An 8,462-nucleotide genomic window follows, 5' to 3' on the forward strand; every position below is an offset into this window, starting at 1 on the left:
ATTATTATTATTATTATTATTATTATTATTATTATTATTATTATTATTATTATATCAGACATCAACTCTGAGTGCCATACACTGCTGGACTGAAACAAAAACCTTCTTAAAAACAGATTATGTTTCTCCTGTGGAAATAAATTTATGCAGCAAGGTATAGGATTACTACATTTCTACAGCTGAAGCTGTTCTGTCTCTAACTTTTAAATAATTTTCTAATTCCTACATATTATCTAATTAAAAAACAAAACCTAAACCCCCTCCAATTCTGTATGCAGTAACAGACCAGCTTTAGAAAATGTCACATTTGGGAGATGCAATTAAGCTGTTTCTAGGCGTGGAGAAGGCTCTTTAATAATTCTAACAGGGGCATTTTATCAAGGACATTCTCTATTCTCCAAGATACCCAGAAAGCATGTGGCTAGAATATATATATATATATATATATATATATATATATATATATATGCTGAGATGCTGAGGTTGCAGCCTGTTTCTTTCTGTGAGATGGCGGTTGTGTTGGCTATAATCATTCCCCCTGCTGAATTTGGTCTGTTAGAAATTGTCACACAAGACTCGAGACACTCAATAAAAGTGTCCTCTGCCAGTGAAAATGTAAAAGCACTTAGTTTATTTTTATCACAGCAACAAAAAGCAAAATCAGATAGAATCAGCTAAGTGCCACTTCCAGTAATTCTCCACTGACTGTCCATCTAGTCCTGCACATTTTCACAATTTCTATATTCTAAAATCTTACCAGAACAACACATATTCCAACATGGAGCCCTGTGGCACCTAGATGAACAAGTATTTATTTGGCGTAAGATTTCAAGAACTCCGGCCCACTTCCTGAGATGAAGCTGGCTGGGGAGGGGGCTCAAGTCCATGAAAGTCTCTGCCAAATCAAACTTGTTCATCCTTAAGATGTCGCAAGAATTATTTTTGTTGAAGCAGATTAACATAGCCATTCTTCCTCAAAACCCTAACAAAGAAGGTATTGTCATACAGAAATGAATGAAAGTAAGGCATAGCAATTTATAGTTGAGACTAAAGCAGACATGATGACAACTTTAAAAAAGCTGTCAAGAGGGATCACTTCCGACAGGCCTTCCCTAATTAGTACACTTGGTCACCTGTTGATAGGGACCCCCATATAGGATATTCTAGGATTTCCATCTCTCTAGGATACCCATCTCTCTGTCATTAACTGATTGTTTAATGGTTGGATTTTATTTTATTATTGTTATGTGGTAATTTTAAGTGTCCTAAGTGTCCACCAAAAACAAGTGCCTAAGTGTCCACCAAAATAGGTTTACTCAAAGGTTCACTCCTTTTCTCCAAATCCAACTAGAATATGCCATGAAAATTTTGTATAGTATGTCTTGGATGTTGTATGCCTGCTGAGAGGCTGCCTTCATCAGGGTTGGCAACTAAGGCCTTAAGCTGATGGAGTAAAAGGAGTGGTCATGGTCTGCTCCCACTCCAATTGCTCCCTGTTCAGTGCTGCACTGTGGTGATCAGATGCCACAGGCCCAAGGCCAGCCACCACTGCAGTCTACAATGGACCACCAGCAAGGAGTGCTTTTTTGCACTCTTTTTTGTGTCAAGTTTAGGCCTCCTTAGGCAGCCATGGTGTCGCTTCAGCCCGATTAGGCTGAAGGTGGTGCTTTTGGTTCATCTGTTTCAGGCCTATGATCTTCAAGCCTCACCCTGCAGTTGTGCCAAAGAGAGAGAGAGTGCGCCATGGAAGAATCCAGAAATCTACTTCTGATTAACACTTCCAGGTTTATTTATAGTTGCTTTTTGGCAAGCATCAAGAGCCCAAGAGAATCACAAAAAATTAATTTGGAGTAATAGGGTGTGGAGATTTGTGGGAACTTGGAATGCAAAAAGGGGAGTTTGGGGGAGTCACATGCAGCATACTTGATATAGTTTTCTGTCCCACTTTTCATAGAATTCACCTTTGATATCCACGTTCTCACCTTGGGCTGAGTTTTTGCCCCTCTATAAACATTCAGTAGACATTGAAGCTTGAGTCTAGATCCAGTCAGTTTCTCAGTGGTTATGATTAATGCCACTCTTTCTCCCTTTCCCCTATTTTGGAGAAAAACATTATTGATTAAGATATCAAAAGGATGTTCTGAAAATGTTTCATTACTGCTTCTACAGAGAACTCAATAAAATTTGAATTTATGACCATAGCTACAAATTTTCCTAATTTCAAATTAAAATTGCACTCCTGCTTACCCCCTCATATCAAATGAAAACTTGTTTTGACTGCAATATATAATAGTCAATTGCATTTTTATGAAGTCCAGGTTTATGTCTGTAGAAATGCTGGTACTTGTTTTCTGTTAAACGTCAAATAACTTAAAGATACAGGGACCTTAACATGGAACATCCAACATGGGACAATGGATGCAAGTTACAGGAAAATAGATTCCACCTTAACATTAGGAGGAAATTCCTGACAGTAAGAGCTGATTGACAATGGAGCACACTCCCTCAGATTGTGGTGGAGTCTCCTTCTTTGGAGGTCTTTAAGCAGAGGCTGGATGCTCATCAGCCAGGGATGCTTTGATTTTTAGTTCCTGCATGGCAGGAGGGTTGGACTAATGGCTCTTGTGGTCTCTTCCAACTCTATGGTAGTAAAATATAACACATCCCTAAAATCAGCCACTGTACCACTGGAGAATAAATAGTCAATTTAAAACCATTCCAAGAAAGTTCCAGAAAACTGTAGCTGTTACCACAATGCACAAAGATCCAGTGTGCTTCCTGGTGCATAGAGATGTTCAGGTAGGACTTAAATAAATATTTATACGCACTACAAAACATGAGGAGGCAAACACTTAAACAGGGGTAAAGTTTTAGACATGATCTAGGGGATTATATATGCAGTGCCTATTTCTTTAGTTATAGAACAATACTATACTTTTGCAATCTGTAGAGGAGATTTCTAGTATTGACTACATAAGACAGGCGGCAGGCAGTGTCTTGATATTTGGAAAGGAGGATTTTTGGGGTGTTTTTTTTTTTTAAACTAACAAAAACACATGGGTCCTGACTGCCCTAATGTCTGTTGCTACAAGATCCACCAGTGTAAAGTGAATTTACCTGGAGAAATCTAATCACCACCCCATGACCACTGTCTGTGTGTGAAATTGACATTGGAGAGATTAGTGGGATAGTTCATAGCCATCATTACTGACAGGAACATGGCATTAGGCAAATTAAAATTAAGTCCCTGGTGCTTAAGTTTCCAGGAAGCACCAGCTGTACAGGGAAAGATTTCTTGTACAGGGGCAGCTTAAATGTCTCAATTACGATTATGTTTCTGTTATAGCAGGCCTCTGCCAAATATAATTCCCAGATATTAGCAGACTTAGGAGGACATCTTTATCTTGGCAGCTAAAGTGTAATTTGAAATGTCCAGTTTGACATGTACAGTAGAGACACGCTCCTAACAGCAATGTTTTCATTCTGCATGAAGGAGGAGAGTGCTTAAAAGGGGTTGGTGTGTGAGTTTAAAAAGTAATGACAAAGCAAAGGGCAAAATAATTATAGAAAAATTATGTGATCCTCCTTCCTCAGTGCCTCTAATTTTTCATGGGCACATTTACACAAAGCCAAAGCAGGTGATATGTTTATCATTTTTTCTCCCAAAGTGGTCTTGCAAATGGTGAAATATGGGCTGAAACAGATGGCATTGAAGGGGGTGGGGTTTCAAGTCCCCCCTGAGATAGAGAGATTGGGGTGTGGCAATCACATACCGCGGTCAAAATTCAGCTTTTAGCTAGCCCAAAAAGAGACAGCAAAATGCTGCTCCTTTGTGAGCTGGCCAAAAGCTGGCTTTTCTGGCAGTGCCACAGCTTTGAGGCGCTCCTACAGCATGCAGGGTCTAAATCCCACAGTGCTACAGTGCTGTAAAGCTGGTACATGTGTGGGCAGGTGGGCAGCATGATGCCAACTTTGGGCCAGTGTCAGAGTGTGCAGTATGTAAACGCTGTGCATTGACACCACCCCAAAGCTGGTGCAAAGGGGTGGTCTGTTTCACCCCTATGCCTGTAAAATGGGCTATTTATTGGAAATAGTGAGACTGACCCTCATATTTCCTAGTTTTTTATCTAGGGCTTCCTTTAGACTTTTTTCAGTTTGAATGATGCACTCATGCAATCTTGGACTGGATGACCCTTGTGGTCTCTTCCAAGTCTATGATTCTCTGATTCTCATCAGCAGTCTGAAAATACACAACTCCCTTAACCTTTCCCCAGATGTTTTATTCTCCATATCTCTTATCATTCTTGTTGTCTTTATCTGAACGTGCTTCAGTTTGTCTATATCCTTCCTAAAATGCTCAGAACTGAACACAGTTCAAAATATAGTAGTACTAATACTTTCTTTGTATTGTAAACTACAGTTCTACCAGTGAAGGCTAAAATATCATTTGCCTTTATATCAGTGATGTATTGTTTGCATATCAAAATGTTCATTGTTCTAAGTTATTGCTATTTTACTTTCTTTTTAATGGTTCTGTAGCCTATCCATTTTCAACATCAAAGGGTCCAGGAAAATAAACCAGGAGTCAAGCTAAAGTTTTTTCATATTAATGGAATATGTTAGTTGCTGCTTAGTAGGGTTAAAAACCATTTTACAAAGGAATACTGTTGTATCAGATGGTGGTTGAAAGAGTGTGCCTAGAACAAGAGGGCAACACCTTTTAATGGAGAAGAACACACAAAACTATATTTCTAGCAGAGAAACCTTGAGATTTAAATACTAAGTTTATGAACGCTTGAAAAAAAAAAAGAATAAAAAATCTCAAGCCAGTAAATACAGTACTTTCTGTGTACTGATTAGGAGTAAATATATTGTTATATAATGTGTGTTGTGTGCCTTCAAGTCATTGCCAACTTATGCCAATCCTAAGGTGAACCTATCACAGGTTTTTCTTGGCAAGTTTCTTCAGAGGGGGTTTGCCATTACTATTCTCTCAGGCTGAGACTGTGACTTGCCCAAGGTCACCCAGTGGGTTTTCATGACCAATAATACATTATTGTAAAATTAAAATTCTTTGTGAGATCTGCTTAGAATAATAGCTTTTCTTATATCTCATGTATGAATACTGTTTTCATACTCATCCAATCAACCCAATGCACATTAAAGGTCAGGTCAAACCCAAGCTTTCCCATAACACAACACTAAGATGGTCACCTTCAATCAATTGTAGCTTCATAGTCTAACCTACTACAAAGGGTTCCAGTTAAGTTAAAAATGGGTGGTGGGATGTAGTAGATGGGGATGAAGAAAACAATGCACAATACTTTTAGCTCCAGGAAAGAAACTGAATGAAATTATTTAAGAAAGGTATAGTTGGGGGGGGGGATGATTGTCTTTAAGAAATACATGCATTCCAATGGACTTTTAGAATTTCTCAGGCTACAATTCAGTACACATTTATCTAGGAGTAAGTCTCATTGAACTCATTTGCACTTCCCTCTGAGTATATGATTTCATTGTGAACATTGTTCTGTGTGGGTGTGAGGAGAAAGCCTCTTTCAAAATAGGTAGACAGTAAAGTATATCTCTGTGTTGGACCATATGTTACAATTCCTTTCTGATAGTAGTTTGCAACCCTGGTACACATGTGCATGTGCACACATACAGAGATTAGTAAATCAAACGGAAGGGAATGGAAAGAAGAAACCCAATTAAACTAAGCTTAAAAATCTCAAAAACAAACACAAAAAAAACTGAAAGAAGGAGAAAAATATTTTAATATCAAAAATGTTTCTATGCAATATTGATCCAGTTTTGGGGAAATTGGAAGTGGGGGAAACTATGTGTCTATGAGATTAAAGTGCACCTGTTCTGTAGTTCAAAGGGAATCTACTCAAGAAAACTCCTTCGTAACTTGCAGGGCTCTCCCCTTCCTTCACTTTTGTAAGGCGTGTTTGCTCTTTTTTGCTTACCTCAAGAAGCAATTCAGTCACACAGCACAGGCTGTTCTGCTGCAAATTAGGAGAGACTGTGGAAGTTTGCTTTCACCTTTGCCTTATCTTATTGGGATGAGCAAGACTCCATTCCCTTTCCTCCTCTCTTACCAGGTAAGTTAAGTACAAATTACTTTTGTTCATTGAATTCCACTGAAGCAAGCAAACACTGGAAAGAAGAGAGAGAGAGAGAGAGTCATTTTTACACCAGCGGAGTGAGCAAAAAGGCAGACAATTAATCATGGCTATCATGGGTCAGTTGTAGGGCATGGTCTTTTCCCAAATTACATAAGGAAATTCATTTTCTAGAGCTAAGATAGTCAGTTTGGATCCTAGCCAGGCATCCTTAACTGATGGTGCAGGACAAGGTACCATAAGAGTTGTAAGCCAAATCAAAAAATCTGTTCTCTCTTACCTTCCAAACTGCAACTTTGAGTCACAGACATACCCTTCCAACACAGCTATTACTTCACAGTGGAAAGGGAGGAGAGAGGATTAAAGGTACTAGTGACCAGAGCAGGCTAGGTGTGCACCCCTCCTCCACACTCTCTACTTCAGAAGTAATAGCCCTGTTGGGAGGGGATGGATATGGCTGCAGTTGGGGGGTTGGAAGGTAAAGGGAGGACAGGTACGTTCATAGACCTTTACGGTGATTTCCCTTGCTCCACAATATATTAAGTCACAGAAGCCCCATCCAACCTGGCAACACTATCTACAACCAAGAATTCGTATACAATCCTCAGACAAAGACTTTTCAACTTCAAGAAATAATAAGAGTACACCACCTGTTGTCACCTATAGTTTGCAGTTACAACATCTCAACAGATATTTAATGCTGTATATCTCATCCTGTAAACAATAGTATTTCTGCCTTACAGGCTATGAATGGTAAGTTAAACAGTCACAGAGTCTACTTTCAGCATGCAGTGTGGCAAGGAAGGAGAGAAAGATAGAGGGAAGAGAAGGAAGGTTGCAATGACAAAAAAAGGAGTCAGTAAGTAGGGGAGTGTGTGAAACAGCAACACAGTGAGGAACTGGAAAGGTCTCAAAAGAATACAAAAGAGTCCTGCAGCAATGGCAGGAAACCTCCACTGCTGCTACTGCCTGAGGCAATTGTTTCATATAACCTAAAAGTAAATCTGGTCTTGTAATCAGTTCATCAGTACAGGGTTGTACTGTCAATTGAGCATTTACAGTTTAAATAACTGTTACTTTTATGTTTCACATGCCTATTTCTTACAGCTCCAGTATTTGCAGTATCCTACCCACATGAATTTGTCAAGAAATTGCAAATTAAATAGGACATTACATTACATGTGTTACTCCTCTTGCCTATGCTAGTTTGTCTCTGTTACTTCTTAGCTACTACTTATCATAGGCACAATGACTGGCTCTCTGATTTCTGGTCCCGTTATGACCCAACACATTTTATGAGAAGGGGTTATGGAAAAGTTCTAGTTTTCCCTCTGGATTTTATCTCCTTGATGAAACTTGTTTCACTGTCTGAAAACCATGAGCCTTTCCACTGAATATTCACCTAAATTAGAGTTTCAATAAAGAATGTCACATTGGAAAGAGGATCTATTTGAAAACCTTTTGTGTAGGCTTGATAGGACACTGTGGAGGGACACTCCATAGTGATTATGATTCCATTATTCCTCCCCCCAATTTTCCTGCACTTTATTAAGTTTCTACTCTTTTACTGTTCATATTACGCCCACCCCCATTTCTCAAAGGACACGAAAATATGGCGCTTATGTAGCTTCTCATCTCCTTGTTAAGTTTTAGAGATCACTTTGATGTTTCAAAATAAATCTCATTATACAGCAGATCAAAGGGGACAATTACTTTCACCAAAGCAGTACAATAAGCCAATTAGCATTTCATTTATTTGCATGGAACATTGCTGCATTGAAACCGAGCATAACTTCTGTGGCTGGACTTGTCCCCAGTGAGAGCCAGAGGCGATAAAGGTCATATGGTCCCAAAGATATGTCAGCTCTTTAAGAAGCTCTTGATGCAATCCTTTTAGAATGTAGTTAATATGCAGATTTCATTTCAGAGATCTGACAATAGTGTCCCAGAAAATGACTGTTGCTCCTTTCAAAATAATATGCATTTCTGCTGGATTCAGCCAGACATTTTAAATGTATTACCAGACACTTTGTCTTCATATGCACCTTAATATTGGTGATATGATAGCCCTGTTTAAATACTTGAAGGGATGTCATATTGAAGAGGGAGCTAACTTGTTTCCTGCTGCTCCAGAGAATAGGACTCAGTTTAGTGGATGCAAACTGCAGGGAAAGAGATTCCACCTCAACATTAGGAGGAATTTCCTCACAGTAAGGGCTGTTTGATAGTGGAACAAATCCCCTTAGAGTGTAGTGGAGTCTCCTTCCTTAGAGGTCTTTAAACAGGCTGGATGTCCATTTGTTGGGGATGCTTTGATTTAGATTTCCTGCATGA

This window comes from Sceloporus undulatus, chromosome 1 (assembly GCF_019175285.1).
Source record: "Sceloporus undulatus isolate JIND9_A2432 ecotype Alabama chromosome 1, SceUnd_v1.1, whole genome shotgun sequence".
Taxonomy (NCBI): Eukaryota; Metazoa; Chordata; class Lepidosauria; order Squamata; family Phrynosomatidae; genus Sceloporus; species Sceloporus undulatus.